Source organism: Dasypus novemcinctus, chromosome 31, assembly GCF_030445035.2.
Source record: "Dasypus novemcinctus isolate mDasNov1 chromosome 31, mDasNov1.1.hap2, whole genome shotgun sequence".
Classification (NCBI taxonomy): domain Eukaryota; kingdom Metazoa; phylum Chordata; class Mammalia; order Cingulata; family Dasypodidae; genus Dasypus; species Dasypus novemcinctus.
The window spans coordinates 37,555,524-37,578,273 of record NC_080703.1 but is presented as its reverse complement, the minus strand read 5'-3'; the positions used below and the strand labels follow the sequence as shown (position 1 = coordinate 37,578,273).

Here is a 22,750-nt window from a genome sequence, read left to right as displayed (position 1 = left end):
AGGGAAAACCTCCCCATGTGGAGAAAATTCAGATGTTCAGGTTTGTATAGTTCATCTTCTGTTGTTTACTAAGGGACATGCCTTGGTGATGGAAGAGGCATAATAAGGGAAAATGTCGGTTGGATAAAGATTTGTTTTTTCATATTTAGTTAGGTGAAAATTGACTTTTTTTGAGCTAAGCTTTAGATAGTTCATTGTCCTCCTTATCAAGAGGCATCACAAAGTCCTTAAAGTAGCTCAACATCCACATTTCTTTTGCTTATCCCAGTGACTTCTGGGAGGCCTCAGCCACCAGAAGAGATAGGGGTGGAGTGGGAAGTTGCGGAGCTTCTTTTCCATTCCTATCTTGTGGATTTTGGTTTACAGAATTCAACTGCCAGAAATTTAGTCTTTTGTGTTGAATTTTGCAAGGAAACAGCTTTTGAATTTATCAACTGTAGTGTTTTCTGTTTTCAGATTAATTTCCCTACATTTATTTTCTTTTTCTTTTCCTACATTTTGAGTTAAAACGATAGTTTATTTTTATTCTATTTTGTTTAACAACGAATCAATGAAGATTATCATCCTATTCTTTAAGAACAACTTCTTTATTTTTTTTCTTACAAAAGTATACATATTGATATTGAATGCACAAAATCTAAAAGTATAGATTGGGAAAACAGACACTTTGTACAACTTTACCTGTCTCCCCATAAGCTTTGACATGGAGTGTTTGTTTTGCATTTTTATCTAAATAGATACTTTCAGTTTTGAGTCTTTTCTTGCATGTAAAGTTAGTTTGTAAAGAGTTTTGCATTTTTAGGTAACAGAGGTTTATTTTGTTTATATTGTTATTATTGATCATCATTCTTTTTTGCATAGGGAGAGAGAATGGAGCTTTTTTATTTCCTGCTCTTTGTAATTTATTAAGATTTTGTTCTGTGAGAGTTTGGGGCTTTTAGTGAATCCCAGAGAAGATCGTGTTCTTGGAGTCGTTCCATTCCTGTGGGTGTCCCTTTGGATCACTCCAGTGAGGCATGACGCAGGGCGGGTTTTGGCTTTTTTGCTGGAGTCTTTTATAGATGGAGGACTGAAAGGAGAGGCAGTCACAGGGAAAAGCAGCAGAGCCAGAGAGACCCGGGGAGGCTGGAATGGGCTGAGCACAGAGGCGTGGAAGGAGGTCCCTGAGAGGCTGAAAGTGACAAGACCTGGAGGAGAGGGGAGAGAGGAGCCATGTGCCAATGGCCACAGCTGAGCTTGGGAAGAAAGTGAGCCTGGAGGGGAAGGCAGAGCCCAGCAGAGACCAGAGCCATATTGCCTTGTCGGTGTCTAAGATCATCAGCGTCGTCCTTTGGTGAGACAGCATCTCTCGTAACACCTTGATTTGGACATTTCACAGCCTCAGAACTGTAAGCGTTTAACCTAAAAAATTCCCATTATAAAATCCAATCCATTTCTGGTATTTGGTGTTGGCAGCCTTTAGCAAACTAAGACATCTTCATACCCTAATTTTTAATGATCAATTTAGGGAAACATCCAACAGTACTTATATGTAGGTCAATTTTGATTTATAATTATAATTTAAAGCCTACTCTATATCATTCAGATTCTCTGAATTTGTATTTTCTTCCTGTGGGCTAACGAGAGAGACATGAATTAAATTTCTTACAATCATATTTCTATCAAGTTATTCTCAAAAATCTAATCAATTTTGTTAAGTATATTTTAGTGCTGAATTGTTTGGAGCACAAAGACTGTGACTCTTCTGATTTTATTGTTTATGAATCCCTTTAATTAATATAAAATTACTTTCTCTATCTCATTAATGCTTTTTGTATTTATTTTTATTTTTTAAATATTTATTTAATTTATTTATTCCTTCCTCTTTGCCACTTGTTCGCTGTCTGCTCTCTGTATCCATTTGCTATGCGTGCTTCTGTGTCTGCTTGTCTCCCTTTGTTGCGTCATCTTGCTGTACCAGCTCTCCGCAGGCATGGGCTGTCAGCTCTCCATGGGTGTGGGCCAGCCTGCCTTCACAAGGAGGCCCTGGGAAGCGAACCCACGGCCTCTCATATGGTAGACAGAAGCCCAATCAGTTGAGCCACATCTGCTTCCCTTTTGGTATTTATTTTTTTATTCTTTATTTTTTTCTTTAGCAAATCAGTTTTATTGATACATAGTAATAAAGATTAATCTATCCGAAGTGCACAATAAGTGATGCTCATTGTAATCACGTATTTGTGCATTTATCACTTCAGTCATTCTTAAAACACTTTCATTAATCCAATAATAAGCATAATAAACAAAAAGAAACAAACAAAACTCATCACTGCTCAACTTTCTATGTTTCCCTTGCCATACATAGTGGCTATTCTATTTCTTACCTTCTAATATATTTGTATTTATATTTTGTATAATGTCATAGATGCAGAATTGGTAAAAAGGTTATTTGGAAACATTTGGAAATGAACAGAAATGGTGAAAACATATCATGGTGTTTGTAACTAGCAGTGCTATTCTATGGATAAGACAGTGGATGAAAAGGAAAGTCTAAGGTCATGTATATTACTAGAAGGAAAATAAAAAACTGTAATATGGGAATGTATAAGACTGTTAAATTTTTTGGTATTTAATTTGCATTTCATTTTTTTCAGCATTGTTTGTTTCATAGATTACAAATAAAATTGTAATTCAGTACTTCCCTCCTGCAGACTTCTCCACCTCCAATTCTTGTAACCTAGAGCAGCCACTTTGAATGATTTTGGCTATTTCTCCTGAAATTTACATACGTATCACTAAATAACACTTTATACTGCTACTGTCCTCCCTTTTTCACCTCCTCCCCCTTTCTTTCATTTTTCCCTTTCCAAGCTTTATCTATTAATGAATATCAGTCTAGTTCCATGTTAGTTATAATTTAATTTAATCTCTATATAACAGGAAAAAGCAAACCTATAAGTGATTTAAACAAGATAGAAATATATTTTTCTCTTGTGTAGTGTAAATATCTGAAAGAAAGAGACCAAGGGCTTACATGGCAGCTTCATGGAATTATCAGAGACCCTGGTTTCCTAATATGTTTTTCTAGTACAAGTCTTTCACCCTCTGCTCACCTCTCTTTCAAGATGGCTGCTAGAGCCCTACCCACTGGCATCCATGTTACGGACTATGGGAAAGAAGAAAGATGGAAGTGGGGAGAGGGGTTGCTCCCAGCTGAGTCAGCTTCCTTTGGGGAGTCTTTGTGTTAGTCCTACATAGTATATACACCTATATTTCTTTGACCAGAATTTCATCACATGGCCACCATCAGCTTCAAGGAAGGATAGGAAATGTGGCCTTTTATTCTGGCAATAGTGTCAGCAAAACATCAAGGTTCTGTTCCTAAGGAAAAAGGGAAGAATGAATGTTGAAGTAGCATCTTATAGCCATGTAAATTATGATTTAACTCTTTCATTCTCTTCTGCTCTTGCAACGAATCTTCATTTTTCCTTAAAAGCAAATATAATTCTATCTCAAGTTTTTGTTATATCAATAATCAGTGTATATATTACTGTACTTGTATTATTTCTCACGTCTAAGCCATGTGCTGTACTGACAGCAACCCCGTTTTGTGTATGTCTTAGTGGTTCTGGCGCTGCTATGACAACATCACACAATTTTTGATTAAAGAACAGGAAATTGTTGCCTCTTGGTTTTGGAGACCAGAAGTCCAACATTGGCAACACTTGCTTTCTCTCAGAGTCTGTAGCATTCCAGCAATCCTCTGTCACATGGGGCTTTCTCTCTCCTTGCGTATACCCTGATTTCCACTGATTTCTGGCTTCTACTGACTCCTGGCTTCTACTGATAGAATGCATCCACATTTTCTTTGCCCACAAGACTCCAGTCACAGAAACTGCGGCCCACCCTGATGCAATGTGTCCTCATCTAGATATGGTCTTTGAAGATCCTATTCACAAATGAGTTCACACCTTAACTAAGGTTAACATCTTCAAAGGTCCAATTTCAAATGGGTTCACACTCACAGGAATGTGAATTAGGACCCAAACATGTCTTTTGTGGGGGACATAATTCATTTCCCAACAGTGTGCATTATTTTGCTTTTCCAGTTGTAGCTGTTTTAATCACTCAACATCTATTCCAAACCCCTTTTTTGTTTTCTTTCTCTAAAATAGCAAATGAAAAGATGAAATTTGTTTCCCAGATTCCCATGAAGCCAAGTGTGGTCGTGGAGCATGATTTTGGAAGAACTTCCCTTCTTCCTTTTTTCTCTCTCTCTTTTTTCCATGCAGTCATACTGTGGCCATAAGGGAAACCCCAAGAGAATCATAGAGACATTGGCCGACAAAAACCAGCAATCACCCATCTCCAAACTTCTTGTAATGTGAGAAAAATGAACTCTATTTATTTAAGTCACTCTTGTCAAATGCTCACATACTCAGAACCAGAAGCTATCACTAATTAATATACCTAGAGTCCATAAAAGCCTTATTGTTTATTTAATTTCTATCTACTTTTAGTAATGAAAATTCCTCCCAGATTTAGATATCACTTGACAATAAATCTTAGTTTTCATTTTTGCAAAGCTTGTTTACTGTCCCTTCATTTCTACTTTATTATGAATTTATAAAATTCATAAATAGAAACTCTCATCTGGATGCCACTTAAAATACCATCATATCTTAAAAAGTGAACTTTTTTGTCTTTGATTCCTTGTTCATTTCTGAACCTTGACTTTTAAAATATAAATAAATATGGCAAAGACAAATGAGTTTATATGGCTAAAAGTCTTCAAAAAAGAGTCAGGAGGTCATCAGAGGGGTTGTGCTGACAGACACCTCAGCAGGACCCCAGAGACAGCCAAAGTAGATTCAATCCCAGGTACTGGTTCTCCTGAGGGCTTCAGAGACTCACAGGTTCTATGGTCATGGCAGATGGCTCTGGAGTTCAGTGCCTTTTCAGTGGGCCCTGCTTTGGAATTTGTGTTTCTGAGTGTGATGGAGTTGGACTCAGATATGACCTTTCTACACATGCTTCTTCTATCACTTTTACTGAACCTGTGGTTGGTGCTAGGATTGGTGTATACTCAGGAGACTTGAATCTCTGGACTGTCCATGTGCCAGCTGGGCCCTGAGCCTCAGCAGAGTTGCAACTCCTACTCTCTTGTTCGTTGGACTTACCCAGGTCAGCTAACAGGGAGGTAAAAATGGTCAAACACCACACCAGAAAACTGAGAGTGCCTACAACTGCAAGCAGAATTGCATCCATCATCCATGTGGGATCTAAGCCCCCTCTCGATATAGAGGTGGAGTGGACATAACTGTCCCAGGATGCACAGAATGGAGGAATAAAATATGGATTAGAGTGGGCTTACTGATATTCTACTATAGAACTATTGTGACTAGTAATGGAAGAAATTGTAGCATTGATGTGGAGAAAGTGGCCACAGTAGTTGCTGAGGGCAGGGAGAGGGAAGAAGAGAGGTGATGTGGGGGCATTTTTGGGGCTTGGAGTTGTCCTAAATGATATTGCAGGAACAGATGCTGGATATTACATATCCTGCCATAACCCACTGAATGGACTGGGAGAGTGTGTAAACTACAATGTAAACCATTCTCCATGTGACCCAGCAGTGCTCCAAAATGTATTCACCAAATGCAATGAATGTGCCTCAAAGATGAAAGAGGTTGTTGATACGGGAGGAGTGGGGTAGGGGAGTGGGGTATATGGGAACCTCTCACATTTTTTAATGTAACATTTTTTTGTGATCTATGCATCTTCAAAAAAATACAATTAAAAAATGATGGGGGTGGGGGGTGGGGAGTGGGGTATATGGGAACCTCTTATGTTCTTTAATGTAATGTTTTGTGTGATCTATTAAATTTTTAAAAAGATAATTAAAAAATAAAGTAAAAAATATGTAAACAAACAAAATAAATAGAGTAATAATTGGATGTCAATGCATCAGGTTCCAATACTGCCTACTTCTTTTTTTTTTAATTTATTGAAATATATCACTCATACATAAACATACATAAACAATAAGTGTATAATAGTTGTGAACTTACATAACAAACATATATAAAATCAAACTATATAACATTTCATCCTACCACCAATAACTTGCATTGTTTTTAAACCTTTCTAACTAATGATTAAAGAACATTGTCAAAATATTACTACTAACCAAAGTATTTTTCCCACAACCAATCCAATTATTATGATCTTTAAGAATATCATTTGAACTTGCTTTCATGTATAATAACTGGCGGGCAGAGGGAGAATCCAACCAGGCAAAGAGAAATTTGGGGTCAAATATGACACTTTTTGGCCCTGTGTAGTAGTAACCTTAAATTTATTACATGTTTAGAGCATCTAACTTGATAAAGGTGATTTAGCAAGCAATAGGAGTAGAGGGTGGGGTTGTTTACTGAGGAGCTGTTGGTGACCTTAGCACACCTTTTCCCACCTTCCGTTTCTCAGTGATCCCGTTTTGGGAACTTGGCGGGAAGGAATATAGTGCAATCCATGTCTTCACCCAGACTTCACATTTCTAAGCAGTGATGATTTCAAGCTTGCTGAACAGAAGATCAAAAACGTTGTAACTGACTCCACTCCCCTTTTTGGGCTTTCACCCTGAAGAATGAACAGCCGATGGAGCAAACTGAGCATGGACCTTCGCTCGCTCAGTGATTGGCTAATCCAGAGGTTCTCAAAGTCTGGTTCCAAGACCAGCAGCAAGAGCCCTCACCTGGGAGCTTGTTAGAAATTCAGATTTTCAGCCCCACCTCAGAGCTGCTGCACAGAACCAGGAGGTGGGGTCCAACAGACTGGTTTAACAAGCTCTCCAGGGGATTCGCATGAATACGCTAACTTTAATCGTTAGGATCAGAAAAGAAACACAAGCTCTGATTAGCCCAGAAGGGTTCAATGAGTTCAGCTAGCAATCTGAGGATAAAAGATAAAAAAGACAGAGGCAGGTTTTCTTCGTCAGCAAGGACAGCTGGTTCCAGCCAAGACAACTCATTGATAAAACAGTGTTGGCCGTGAGTCTTGAGTAAAGGCGTACACCACCATCTTTCATTCATTCTTTATTACGTTGTTATTTATTTACCAGATGCCAGGCGTAGAGCTCTAGTTAAGAAAAGATGCAGGGGTGTTTAAAACATAGAAAGGAACCCTTAAAGAATTTATATTGTGTATGGAAGGAAGCAGGAGGGAGAAGGAAGGAAAAACAAAACAAAGTAAAGCAAGCAATTTAAAGAAGTACAAATAATGGGCTTTGAAAACACACAGGAGAGACTAATTAAAACAACAACAAATCACCTCAGATAGTGGAAATGAAGGTACAGAGTTTGACACTGTTATACCTTAACAACACTTTACATTTATATACTCCTCTGCAAGAGAGATGTGAAAAGAACACAGGCCCAAAAGCACGCTAATGATGGAGATAGTGTGCATTATTGCATCAGTAATTTATGACCCAGGAAATCTGCCGGGAAAAGACATAAACATAAAAATAATCACAATACTTGGCACCAGTCTTTTCGTCCTCTGAGGTGAGCCCACTTCAACTGGGAAAACAGTCAGCCTGTCTAAGAAATACAGTGATGTGACGAAGGAACCTCAGTGACCCTGTAACCACAATTGAAGGGCACAGCAAGAATAACATTTTGGGAAATCTGATGAGATCTAGTCAGTATAGATTTTGACCCGCCATTTCAACCTGATCAAATGCAGCTCACTGCATCCTAATTGTTGAAAAGGAGAATTGACTGAGGAGAAAAATCAACTCCCACTATTGTTCCAGAGGCGTTTTCCAGCTAGGAAAGAAGTCAATCTCCCAAGATTTGGCAAAGGCTGGTGTGAGGGAACTGCTTACAAAGCTCTCTCTCTCTGTGATTTCAAAGCATGAAATAACCTCATTTCAAAATAGAAAGTCTTTTTAAAAAATCCACATACTCTTATCTGTCCTCACAGTCTGGATTTTGAATCAGGCTTGTTTGGGCTTAAGCAACAGAGTCTACGTGTGTGCCCAAATATCTGTTATCAAAAGCCTGAAGGGTGTTCAAGTTTTCAGGACAATTTCTGTAGGGAAACAAAACAAATTCACAAGAAATCCATTTGTACTTTAAGCAGTGGAGTCCTGGTGTAAGCAAATGGGTGTGCTTACAAAAGAACTGCTCTTAAGGAATAGCTATCAATATTGCATGATTGTAGGGTGAGATCCTAAACGACAGTTCCATCTTCGCTCTTTGTGCTCCCATCCTCCTTTGCTGCACTTGCAACAAACTAATTTACATCTATTTCATTTATGAGACAACAGTGAGGACACCTTTGGGTCTTTGGTGGATCTAAATAACTTTTGGCTATTTGGGTAACTCATATGCCTGCATTCCAGAAGGAAGTCCATAAAACTCAAAATAAAAGGTCTTTACACAAAACGTCACTGCATCGTGCCTCAGAGTTGCCTACTGTAAAGTCAATAAAACCATATTGATTTCTCCGGGGTCATGCAATCTATTTTGTAGAATTTTTCTCATCAAGCTCAAATCCCTGCATGGATCTTCAGGGTAACTGTTTTCAGCATGACTGAGAGCAGGCCCAGTTAGTTGGAAATGCAGGTGGCTACCATGCAGATATACTCCGGCATTATTTATATTGTTCAGGCATACAGTCAAACGCAAAATCTGCACCCCCCCCTTCTCTCCCCCCCCCAATCAGGATGGCTGTAAGGCAAAAACTGCCAGCTCCTAAGGTTAAGGAGAAAGTTTAAGAAGGTAGCACAGAAATGTCTGAATTACCTACACATATTACAGATGATGACTTTCCCAAGGAGAGCATCAGACAAGCAATAGCATTTACTGAGCTTCTCTCCTAATCTTTTGCTTCTACCCAGTATCAGTAGTGTATAGCCTTTGATCCCAAGCCATGCTACCAGGGGAATATACATTGCATTCTGATATTAAGAAGATGAAGAAAGAGATGCTTGTGCTTCTTCCTCTCTGTGGTTTGTGCTGCACTTACTAATTCTTCCACTTACTTATTAGACCATTTATTGAGAGCTTACAATGAGCCAGGCTGTATGGAATAAAGACATGAATAAGACACAGCTTGTACCATGGAGAATCTCAAAATCCACTGGGAAAGCTACGGCATGACATCAGTATACGGACCCAGGCCAAGTTGTGATAGGTAGGTGGACAAATACATAAAGGCTATTGGTGGGTGATAAATAATAGATGCATGGGATAGATAGATATAGATGATAAATGGGAAGATTCATAAATGGATGGCAAGTAAGGTAGGTAAAGATAGCTATAGATAGACAGATAGATAAATGATAATTAATTAAGTAGATAGAGAGAGATCAATGAATTAGATGTCTTCAATCTCTCTCAGAGTACAAGAAAAGCAGGGCCTCAAGGCCTACATGGTTTAGTCTTCTACCAACCCCTGACACCATAGCCTCATATTCTGTCCCTTTCTATTGTTCATGTTTCAGAACGCTAACCTCCATCCTGCTGCTAAAATACGTTTAGTATACACTCTTTAGGTTGTTTGCATTTTCTGTACCCTCTGACTGTTGGAATTCTTTTCCCTGAGATATACTCACAGCTCTCTCCTTCCCTTAATTCAGATGTCTGCTCAAATGTCACTTTGTCAGAGAGGTATTCCCTGACCACTATCACTCTTTCTACCCTTGCCTGACTTTGTTCTTCTTTGAAGCTCTCACTACCTGTCCTATTATACATTTGTTGATTGCTTTCTCTCTCATCTTGAATGTAAGCTCTCTAAGAATGTGAAATTTGTTGGCCACTATAAGCCTGTGCTGGAGTTGTAGCCGACATATAATCAGTTGTGATGGTTAAGTTCATGTGTCAAGTGGTCCAGGTTATGGTTCCCAGCCGTTTAGTCAAGCAAGCTCTGGCCTGGTTGTTATTGAGGGGACATTTTGTGGACTTAAATCATCAGTAAGCTGATTGCATCTGTGGCTGATTACATCTACAATCAACTGAGGATAGTGTCCTCAACAATGAGAGACATCTCATCCCATCAGTTGAATACTTTAAAAAGAAAAGTGATGATTTCAGCAGTCGGGAGAGAGAATTTCCATCTCCACTTTAGGCAGCCATCTTCTTTTGGTGGATTCACCAAAAAGTCCTTACTGGAGTCCCCAGCTTGAGGCCTGCCCTATGGAATTTGAAATTGCCCATCCCCACAATCCTGTGAGATAATTTTTATGAAAATCTCAGAATATTTACAGCTATCTCCTGTTGGTTCTGCTTGCCTAGCGAACTTTGACTAAAACCTAAGTACTCAAATAATTGTAGGTTGAATGAATGAATGACTAGAAAACGATGTAGCAGCAACATATAGGAGATCACAGAGGACTTTGAATTTTGAGTTGAATTTAGGCTTCATTTGGTAGGTGTATTATTTGGCTAGTGCTGCAAAAATGTGGGCACACTCATACAGCAATAGACTTGTTTCTCATGCATCAGCAGGTTGGCTCACTTCAAGTATCTGTGTCTGTAGCTACTCTGGGTCTATAGCTGATCTAGGGCTGAACTTGGCTTAGCTCTGTGCCTCTTTTCTCTCATTTTCCTTCCAGGACCAGCAAGGCTGTTCTTTTCAGGGTGATGACAGACCCACAAGAGGGAAAAGCTGCTTGTGCCAGAGCATCTCAAGCCTCTGCTTGCACCTTTTCTGCTAATCTCCTCTTGGCCAAAGCAAATCACATGGCTAAACCCTGAGTCAAAGAGCAGAGAAGTTACTCTGTCCACAAAGAAAGGGTAATATTTAAATCTAACCCACCACAGTAGACAAGCTTACTTTCTGGTTTTTAGAAGTTCCATGTTCCTTTTCAGTTTATCATGTGATATTTAAAAGTTTACCATAAGAAGATATATTATTTGGGGCCAGTGTTGAATTAGAATTAATGAAAGTGAGGCACTGTCCAATCTGTCAATTAAAAAATAAACAGTTCCTAACATGCCTATGATGTTGGGCATGGTGTGGTCTGATCATAGTGTGCTCAGTAAGTCAATAACTTATGCTCTTCAGAGATAGTTTGTCTTATACACAATTTATTTCCCCACTTTTATCCTAGAAACAACTAAAGGCTCCCTCTGCTCCCATCCAATTTCCCCTTCGTAGGAATTTAATTTATAAGATTGCTGACTTTAATTACAGATGGAAGCATGGAACTGTTCTATCAAGATGTAATTGACTGTCATAATAGTATGGCTCTGAGATTTTCTTATTTTCCTCTTCCATCTAAAAAGAGTAGGCTCTGGAGATTAGAGTTAATGATGCTGATGGTGTACTGATTGCCGGATTATTTGTTTTCTTTTTTCTTGCATTAGGGACTAACCTGATTATTTTAAAGACATCTGGAATTCTTTAGCAAACGCTTCATTCCAATCAGGGGAATCTGCTATCAAATATGTGGCGACTATAATATTCCAATGTTTTCCCAACGATGACAACAATATTGTGCTGATTTTTCCTAGTAGGAGGAGCAGCAAATGTCTGGGAGTTAGGACATTTGTCACTGGCAAATTCAGGTTAAATGGAATTTCTAGTTCGCATTCCCTAGAAGGACTATAGGTGGGTCACTGACATTCTAGAGGTGAAAAGGATATGGGGTGTTAAGTTGCTGAGGGTGATTTATATTCTTGGAGATCTTCTGGTCATAAGCCAGACCAAGAAATCCTTACTGGCTGCACACTACTTTCAGAGATCCCAAGCACTGATGAAAATTCTTAGCAACTGCTATTAACTGGAGCCAAAGTGGAGTGAATTTCAGAGAGGTGAACCTTTTCATTTTATGAACAACGTTGTCTATTTTCTTTGGCCAAGTGAAACTTCACTGTCATAGCAGAAAAGACCCTGTGGTTTCTGATTTTGCCTCCTATGCTAAAATGGAATAGACCTATCTGCTTGTCTTCTTTTTTTTACGTCTTTTTGCTGTTTTGAAAAATGTCTCACGCCAAAATCTGCCCCCAGTTCTTCACTTTGCCAGCCTTCTGAAAATGATTTGGTAATTTCTTCATTAGTTTTCTTTGACCCATACCATGAAGATAATTAAAGGGCGAACACGCCAATAGAGTCTTACCCCGAAGGGTCCAAGGGTCCCCTAAGATGGGAAAAATGAAGCAAGTATATTTTCTGAACTCATTACATCACTAAAATAATACTTGAAATGATCTCTTTTCAAACTGCCAGTATAGTTCAATATTTAAACAGACTAAAGAATACCAAACCACGTGATTATCTTAACAGATTCCAAACTTGATAAAATTAAATCAGTGGCGTTAGTATATGCTTTTATAATGAAAACAGTAGTATGCTGAGCACACTTACCTCCAGCTTATTTGCTCATTTATGCCTCACTTTATAATGGAGATAGTATCACATGATACACAGAGATACACTTTATTTTCAGTGACTGGAGAATAGTACGATTATAGTTGTCCAATGCATTGAAGCAGTTTCCTACTGATGGACTTGCAGGTTGTTTCTAGACTTTACTGTTATTCAACAATGTTGCTTTGACCTATGCCTTGTTTATGCATTTTTGATTAATCTGGATAAATTACTGGGACTGATACCACTGATTAAAGAGCATGTGCACTTAAAATTTTCTTAGAGATGGGCTAATTGCCCTCCAAAGTGGGTGTGCCATTTCACCTTCCCACAAGCAGTGGGAAGCAGTTTCCCCCACATTCTTGCTAAGTGTGATTGGATCTCATCAGATCTTTTCCTAGGATCTGAAGGACCTTGCAATTGAGAGAAATGGGGGTGCTATCCTGTGGGGTGGGGGAGGAGAGGGAGCACAGAATCCAATCAGGTCAGCAAGAGGCATTATGTGGTGAAGCAGGCACTGGCAAATGACACATTCTTCTAAATATTTCTTATTGTTAAAATAAAAATATTTTATACACAGTGGAGTGAATTTAGGGCTTTTGAGAAAAATCTGCACCCTTTGGATTGCAAAATTCCCTAGAAGGGCCAAAAACGTCCTTCCTTAAGTAAAACGCTGGAGAAGTGATCAACATGAATTATAGGTAGATATGTCACTTGTAAGAGGTGACAAACCGGTGGCCCCCAGACTACGTCCAACCCACAGACGTATCTGATCCACACAACCTTAGAACTGTGAAATACTTGCCAACATATGCCATTTGGAACTCTTCCTATTTCTGAAATCCAGTGAGGCCCCAGCAAAAAGTGTCCAGAGCCCAGCATTTAAACTTTGGTGAGAGAAGGGCCAGGCAGAAGAAATGCTATTTTAGAGTCATGGTTCTCAAAGTCTAGTGCCTGAGCAAGCAGCACCAGGGACTACATCATAAACACAAATTCTCTGGCCCCAACCCAGACCTCATGAATCAGCAACTTCAGATGCGGCAGGACCAATCACCTGTATTATTTTTCTTATTTTAAAACCTTCAGTTTTTTAAAGAGAAGTTATGATTTACTGAAAAGTCATGCATAAAATACAGAGTTTCCATATACCATCTTATTATTAACACCTTGCGTTAGAATGGTACCTTTGTTATAACTGATGAAAGAACTTTTTTATTCTTGTACTATTAATAATAGTCCTTGGTTTACCTTCTAGTTCACTGTTTGTGTTATATTGCAAATAGTTTTTTTATTAGAGAAGCTTGAGAACATATCTAAAAATAGTTGTGGTTCAACATGGGTTTTTACTTAACCTTTGGATAGTCTAGCTGCCTGGTGGTGGAAGGAAGACAAATTTCTGAAATATCCTTCACTAAATAACATAATATGAAATTATTTTTTGAGATGGAGCCAGGTATATTTTGGAGATGTAGGTATCCACTTACAACCTTTCACATAATGACTCTGAAAAGTCATATTCTGATGCAGTCCAATTAGCAAGTAATACAGGTTATTTATTAAAATAATGGAGATTACCTTCCAATGAACTCTACTCACCTGGGTAAATGACTACATAAGAGTGAGTTAATCGAATGCCTTTCTTACGTGTTTTTTCTAAGTGTGGGAGGTTTTGGCAGGTAATTTGGCTTTCTCTGATTTGCAGCTGCTGTCATTGTTGCTATATGTGATTGATATGTCTGCCTGTACAGATTTACAGCATGACACTAATGCTGATGAATGGTTTAAAGATACAGAATTATTGGTAATTTCAGAAAGTACTCCTGGAACTGGATCTAAGGGGCTGATTTTCCAACTTGCAACTTCATGTTATGGTGACACTGTTGAGGCAAGACTTCCTTGTGGGAAGTTTTGAGTTAAGCCTCCTATCGGAGGTGGTAAAAATGCAACTCATTATGTTGTGAATTTTCTCTAAAGGAACAAGTTCCAGCTTTTGCATTGGTATTGGGCAAATATGTCTTCACAGAAAATGGATTTCTTTACAGTTATCATGTCTTGTATTGCCCTGCAACTCCTTTATGAAGTGATGTACCATTTTTTCTTACCTGCTGCATCATGTTTTGTCAGAGACATGGAATGTTAGACCTGTGTGGGCTGTTAAACATCATTTCATTTAATATTTCCCCAAATCCCTTCAATGTCAAAGGAATCTGGAGGGAGGAAGTAAAACAAACAAACAAAAATGATTTGAGATCATAAGATTTTGAATCTTCATCCATCACATACCCATGATCACTGAATTAAGATTTCAGCTTTGCTGATCTACTTTGTCTGTGCAAATTAAATAAAAGTGGCCTAGAGTTCCCATCCCAAATCCTTTGGGAATTCTAAGGCCTTTCTCAAGATACTTGGAAATTCCTAGGTGGTATGTTCTCTTAATCACCTCTCTCACTAATTTCCTGTTTCCACTGTATTTTCAGTCTCATTCTCCTCTCTGCAAGAGCAGGAAAAGTTCCCCTTTCTCCATCTTCCCATCATTCATCTCATGGAGTTTATTTCTAGGAATGCCAGGCCTTGTTAAGAATGCTTGTGTGACAAAGGGGTTACTTCACAGCACCACAGAGCAAACAACTTAAAAGGAAATGTTAGTCATCCTTGTTCTTGAAAGTCCTTCTGCTACTTCTGCTGTCAGCCTCTTCTGCTTGGCTAACATTTATCAGTAAGCTGCTCTTCGGCTAGGCATTGCTTATTCTGTCACTCACTTTCTCTCCCTCCACACTCCGTTCCTCTCTGAATTCTGCCGCAACTTTCTGCTAATTTCTTATCCAAAATGGTTTAGCTATCTCTTTGTCAAGCCCCAGAAAATTCAGGCTGTTCTACTCAGTACCTATTCACACACACAAAAATATTCACATCAAGGTGTTTCCTTGTGACAGATTGTTTTACTCCATAGAAGATCTCTGTAAAGAATTCCCTCCTTTCTTCCCTCCATGTTATATTAGTTTTAATTTTAAAAGTTTTGTTACACTTAAATCATTGGTACATTTTCTGCTTCAACAATATATGACCACTTTTCATCTATAATTGTGTATTTTTTCTTATATATCCTAACACTTTTTAATTTTAAAAGTTTTGTTACACTTAAATCATTGGTACATTTTCTGCTTCAACAATATATGACCACTTTTCATCTATAATTGTGTATTTTTTCTTATATATCCTAACACTTCATTTTGAGAAGAGTGGATCTATCTCCTGACACAGAAGTACGGGGCTCTCTCAACCTCTCTCCTGTAACAAATGAGAAACGAAATGAAGGGACAGTATTATGGGTTGAATTAAGTTCTGCAAAAAAGATATGCTGAAGCCCTAAGCCTCAGGACTGGTGCCTGCGACCTCATTTGGAAATAAGGTCTTTGCAGATGAGATCCAATTAAGAGGAGGTCATTCTGAGTTAGGGAGGGACCTAATCCAACATGATGGAGGCCTTATAAGCACAGCAGAAGAGACAGACAGAGAGGAGAAGGCCAGGCAGTGATGGTGGCATGCCGGGAAAAGCTGGCTCTGAAGAGGGGCAGAGATTGGAGTAAGCTACCATGAACAAAGGAGCACCTGGCCAGGAAGAGACAAGAAATCATTCTTCTCCAGAACCTTCAGAGGAACATGGCCCTGCTGACTCCTTGACTCTGAACTTCCAGCCTCCAGAACTGTGAGAGAATACACCTTTGTTGTTTTCAGCCACTCAGTCTGTGGTACTTTGCTAGGGGAGCCTCAGGAAACTAAAACAGGCATTAAGTGATTTTCCTAATTGCCACATAACTCAAAACGTTTAACAGGGAATAAAAAAAAAATTTCTCTCTCATCATTTAAGGTAAAGCAAGTTTCACATTATCACTGAAATTTGTCAAACAATGAATCACTACTTTCTAGTAGGGTTGTTTTTTTTTAACGGTGTGCTTAATTTTTAAATCGAAAATATAGTATTGAAAAAATAATAATAAACCCCTTGCCTCTTTAATGACCTGGGTTTTCCTTTCACCTGGATGTGTATTGACTTGTTTGTGATTTCGTTTTGGGAATATGACCTCCAGGAAAATTCAGTGTTAGTCTAAAAATTTATAACTAGGTGGGAAGTTTTGTCTACATGTTTGATCCTGCCAAGGTATTTATGTGTTTTCCTTTGTTCTGGTGGTGAATCACCTGATTATCAAGGGGTAGAAGGTCTTAAAGACTGCTGTTTCAGAACAGTGGGCAAGGCTTCTAATTTGGTTCTCTATCCCTTGGATTTTGTCTTTCAAGTGTTGGGACCTTTAATATACATGATTGACTACATGTATAGTACTTATCCTTGTGGGTACAGAAACTTGTACTCGTGGGTGTCTGTAGGCATAAATTCCTGCTATGTACTTTAAACTAGGCAAGTTATATTCAGGGATGGAAAAGAAGTATATTTATATTCCTTGGTGCTACTCTCAAATTTTATTTGGAAAGAGGAAACAGATACATGTAAAGTTAACTAATAATATAAGATTTAAATAATATTTATAAATATCGTAGAGTGCAATATGATAGGTTGCAAATTAAAGGTATATACACACAAAATTTAACATGTTTTTGTTTCTTTGACAATCTGCTGAAATTTATGAACTCTTCCCCCCAAAATGCACCTAGGCATACACCTCAATTGCCTTACCATTTCATTGGGTTCATCGGCTTAGGCTTAGTGACATATATCCTTAAGCAATATGGACCTCAGGTTAAGAAAGCCTAGAACAGGCAAATTCATAGCAAAGGAATGTAAGGGCATGAACAATCCACTCTAGATAGACTCATCAGGGCAGGATTCTAGAAGGGATTGAAGAGAGATCTTAAAAGATGAGCACTGGGAAGAAGGGCAGGGCGTGACTTAGTTGGGAAAACCTTGGGCAAAATATTAATACTCCTGAAGGCAGGACACTAAAAGCATAGTTTTGAAATTGTTAAACAAGACTGATTGGAGTAAAAGAAACATTAGAACAGGAGGATGAAAGGCTACAAAGGTTGGCTCCTTTTGGATTTCAGAGGACCTTGGATAAAGGTACAAAGAAGAAACTATTTATTTATTACAAAAGCAATGTATATACACTGTAAGAAACATAAAGTGAAAATCATTTCTTTCAAATTGTGTAGAATCACAAGCCCACACTAAACAAGCTGCTTATGACCTTTTTCTTTTAGCCACGAATATATGATGGCTGTCTTTCCACATCATAGCAAAAACATCTACCTTGTTATTTCAATGTTTTCCCCATGTTATTTACATAGATATACCACAATTTGTGTAACCAATTTTCCTATTAAGCTTTTCCTTTATATTATTAGTATAAACATTACTACAATAAACATCTTTATTCATATATTTTGGGCAGTTTTCTGATATCTCATTAGATCAAAGCACTTGCATATTTTAAATTCTAATGCATATCACCAGATTGCCCACCACAAATTCCATCTCCATCAGGAGACATACAGATTTCCATTTTCTCACCCGTTTGACTGCAAAATTGCTGATCTCTTGTTCTGGAGCACAGTTACAGTCCCATGGCAGCAAACATGGTGGCATCTCCTCCTTTCTCTCCTGGGTTCCATTGGCTTGCAGCTTCTGGCTGCTCCTTGTGGTTTCCTCTCTCTCTTTCTGTCTGAATTTTATTCTCTCACAAGGGACTCCAGTAATATGGATTAAAGCACAACCTGCTTCAGTTAAGCCACATCTTAACTGAAGTAATATCTTCAAGAGGTTCTATTTACAAAGGACCCATAGCCATAGGATCAGGGGTTGAGACTTGAACATGCCTTTTGTTGGGGACATGATTCAATCCCCAACATTTGGCTTTAATAGATCCTGTGTCCACAAATGAACACATGGTGTGGTTTGTTTTCAGAGAGATGTGACATGAGGCATTGCTTGCCTAAGAAATCAACTCGCCTTTATTTCCTCTTACGCCTCTTCATTTTTCTACCCCTTGCCACATATTTGATTTACTAATTCTACTTTCCTTCAGTCTATGCTTTGTTTAAATTAAGCCTCCCTCTAGGAAATCAGTGCCATCCTGCTTCTTCCCTCTTCTGCTCATTTTGATTCAAGAATTGCTATTGAATCAATTGCTATTGTTAGTACTTCACCATAAGGTCCAGTCTATTTTATGTTTTCCTGGATTATCTGTAGCATAAACCTTATCTCACACTGTGATCTAAAACAGGGATGTGGAATATTTCTTTAAAGGGTCAGATGATAAATATTTTAGACTTTGTAGGCCACATACGGTTTCTGTAGCATATTCTTTGTGTTTTATTTGGTTGTGTTGTTCAGTTTGTTTGCATTTAACATCCCTTTAAAAATGAAAAAAACAAAACAAAACACAACTCCTAGCTTACAGGTCATCCTGAAAAGAGCCATAGATTTGGCTTATGGCCATAGTTGGCTGACTCCTGGTCTAAGGAAACACTGCGGCACTGAACATTTTCCACTTACAGAAACACTTGCCAAGGAGATGGCAAAACTGAACATTGTGTTTCACTACAATTTTTCTCAGCATCTAAAGATTTTAAAAAATCACGAAGTTTGAATGAGCCCCCTGTATCAGACTTTATTGGGTGTAATTAAAAACTCATTTTTGGCCAGTGAACAAGGGAATTGTTTTAGCCATCTGTATACAGGCCTAAGGACTCATGCCACACTGCCCTTCCTGAGTGCTAGCACCTTCCTCGAAATCTCTTTTGTCCCCTCACTCCCTCACAAGCAAACTACTCTGAATTTTTTTTATCCCCCGCCCCCATCCTTGTGGCTTTTTGTGTGCTGTCTGCTCTCTGTGTCCATTCGCTGTGCATTCTTCTGTGTCTGTATTTATTTATTATTTTTATTTCTCACCCCGCCTTGCGGCTTGTTTGCTGTCTGCTCTCTGTGTCTGTTCGCTGCGTGCTCCTGCTGCTTTTTTGCTTGTCTCCCTTTTTGTTGTGGTACCTTGCTGATTCGGCTCTCTGCAACACCCGGGTGGGAGGCTCTCTGCAGTGTGTGTGAACCTGGACACGAACCCAGGGCCTCCCATATGGCAGACGGGAGCCCAACTGATTGAGCCACAGCCGCTCCCCTACTCTGTGAATTTTGACATTCTCTTGCCCGGCAAGTTAATAAACTCACCTTTTAAAATTCTTCCTGGTAGTCTTTGTTTGATTCATTGACACTTCCTTATGTAAGAAATTCAGTCACCAACCAACATACTGGGAAGTTCTTTTGGGTCCTGAGAAAGGAAGATTTTCCTTATGTTCTTGAAATAATGATCATAGAGAGAATAAAATTTCATCAGCTTGTGAAAAATGAGAGTGGATCAGATAAAGAGATCTTGTTTGTGTGCAAAGGGTGGAGAATATTATTTTGTATCTTTATTTAGCAAAATGGAGCAAAGATCTTTTCAGGAGAAACAGTGAAAGTCTTCAAAAGTGGTAAAAACGATGCCTTTAAACTGTAGAAAATTGATAATAATGCAAATGATGCTTGTTCATTGAAATGCAAATGAACCATATCCAGAAAAATAAAATTGATTATTGCCCTGTGGATATTGACCAATTTTGCATCTATTTGTGAATTAAGCTAAGCATTCCTGATTGACCATATATGTTCATTTTTTGAGTTCTCCTTTGAACCAGTTGTAACATCTTAATGGTTCCTTCATGAATTAATCAGTTAAATCAAATCTTTGCCATGTAATCACTCACATTTGCATGAAAAGTATATTTATTTATGAAAACTATATTTTAACAATCGGAACATCTCACAATTAATTTCATTATAACATATGCATGCATATTATTTGTGGTATATATATATATTTAATATTTTATAAATATAAAAAATATGTATTTGCCTGCCATCAGAAACTTTGCTTTAAAATGTGATGCCTTCCTTGCCCTTTCTGTTATTTGTTTAATATTGAAGAATGCTGATCAAATTAAAATATTTATGCCTTGCCTTGTATTTGGCAAGCTGATTCAAAAATGCCTTTGGATATTTAATTCAATTTTATTCATTGACTCTTTCCAGATTTCATTTCATGTCACAAACATTGTGCTAGGTGTTTTGAAAAGCAACATAAATAGGACAGAAGAAGAAAAAATGATGAGAGTATAGGGTTCTATGTTTAATAAAAAAAGTATATACAAAGAAGGCAGTCATCAGATTAGAGGGAATGATTTGCACTTGGAATGAAGCAAAGCAAGAAAATCTTTAAATTATGGACTAGAAATCAGGAAGAACTGTAATTCAAAGTGCATATATTGAGTTCTTATAATTTGGTGAATATTAGGTAAAGCTATTTATATATGCACATATACATGATATATATGTATATAGGTGTCTAGGTGTATGTGTATATGTATGTGCATCTGTGTGTATGTATATTTGTATGTATGTATATACACACATATGTACACATGTACAAATAATAAGATATAAACCATGGCTCAAAAACTCATAGTCTATTAAGGAAAGCAGAAAAGTGGATGGGTAATTATAATACATTATGAAAAGTGGTGCACTAAGGATCTGAGTCAAAACCCATCAGAATATGAGGGGCAGTGGTGAAGGCCGGGACAAGAGGATTGGAGAAAGCTTTTTATGGGGAAACTTGAGCCTAGAGTGGACGGCTGTGTGGAGGGAGACAAGGAAAATAAGACAGGCATGGAATGAGTGCTCTGGGAAGAGAGGCCTGTGTATGCAGGGGCTCAGAAACCTGAGACCGAGACTAGCACTTAAGAGAGTGTGACGTGAGTTGAAGGAATGGGAATGGCAAGGTAAGACTCAGTGCTGGACAGGTAGGTAGAGAGTCGTCTCAGAAGGCCTTGTACTTTAAAATATTAAAAAATAAATTAAGGAGGAATCTTTGAAGTGTTACAACAGGATGATCAAATTTGCCTTCATAAAATATTATCCTAAAAACAGTGTGGGGAAGCGGATGTGGCTCAGGTGATAGGGCCTCTGCCTACCATATGGGAGGACTGAGGTTCCATCCCTGGGACCTCTTGGTGAAAAAGAAGAAGAGAAAGCATGCCTGCACAGTGAGCCAGTGCCTGAGTGGCTGGCCAAGAACCCGTGCAGTGAGCCAAGAGCCCATGAGGTGAGCCGAGTGCCTGCATGGTGAACTGAGTGCCTACACAAATGCCTACATGGAGAGCCAAGTGCCTGTGTTGTGAGCCAAGTGCCCGCATGGCCAGCTGAGTACCCGCATGAGTGCCCAAGTGGTGAGCCAGTGCCCAAGTGGTAAACCAAGTGACCATGCAGTGAACCAGTGCCTGCACAAGTGAGTCATGCAGCAAGATGATGGAGCAACAAAAGGGAGATGAAGAGGAGAGTCAAGGTGAAGTGCAGCAGAGACCAGGAACTGAGCCGAGTGCCCATGAAGTGAGCCAGTGCCTGAGCAAGTGAGTCATGCGGCAAGATGATGCCCCATCAAAAGGGAAATGAAGGGTAAAGTCAAGGTGAAGTGCAACAGAGACCAGGAACTGAGGTGGCACAATTGACAGAACCTCTCTCCACATCAGAGGTCCCCAGGATGGAATCCTGGTGAATCCTAGAGGAGAAAGATGAGAAAAGAAGACAAACAAAAGAGAAATAGATACAGAAGATCACATGGTGAATGGATACAGACAGCAAAAAAACAGCAAGGAGGGGGACGGGGAGACGGAAGGGGAGGGAAAAAAAGCAGTGTGAAGAAGTAGAAGATAAGATTAGAGGAAAAGAGAAGATAAAGTTTTCTACAGTAATCTGGATGGAAATGAACATGTCCTGAACTTAGAAGTCTTGGGTATGGAGAAGAGTCAGAACATATTAATTAAGTAGAATAAGACTTAGTGATGGGAGGGTAGCTCAGAAGGAGAGGTCCTGGATAGCACCCACACTTCTGATTTTTCCTGAGTTATTTTCCTGAGCCATTTCCTGAGTTAGGGAATGATGGCAGAGGATTAGGGATGGGCACAGTTTTGCAAGAAAGATGTATTTAGTTTGGAGTTTTAAAAAAATAATTAAGATGCTTGTATGATCCAAATAAAGATGTCAAATGGGCAGTTGGAAAATTAAAGTTTGGAATTTAAGACAAATCTGGGCCCAAGGTATATAAATGGGACATATCCCTATATAGAGATAGTTGAAGAATTGGATGAAGTCACCACGTAAAGAGTAAATAATATTGGACTAGAGATGGATCCCCAGGCATCTTCATATGTAACTGATGAATTGAGGGGGAAGAGAAGCCCCCAAATGACATGGAGACTGAAACTGGAGGAAAACCAGGAAAATTTGGAATCACAGAGGCTGAGTGAAGAGGCTCCAAAGTGCTGGAATGGCCAATAGTCCATGTTCCTGAGAGGT

The 22,750-nt window shown here is 38.7% G+C and overlaps 1 long non-coding RNA gene across 2 annotated transcripts in view; it reads left to right on the top strand.

Moving 5' to 3' along the window:
• The first annotated feature begins 1,003 nt into the window (after positions 1-1,003).
• LOC101412545 (uncharacterized) overlaps positions 1,004-22,750 on the top strand; it is a 289,040-nt gene continuing 267,293 nt past the window's right edge. For both annotated transcript variants that reach the window (XR_009184189.2, XR_009184190.2), the window contains exon 1: positions 1,004-1,388. This is a non-coding gene — a long non-coding RNA (uncharacterized lncRNA). The remainder of the gene's footprint in view (positions 1,389-22,750) is intronic.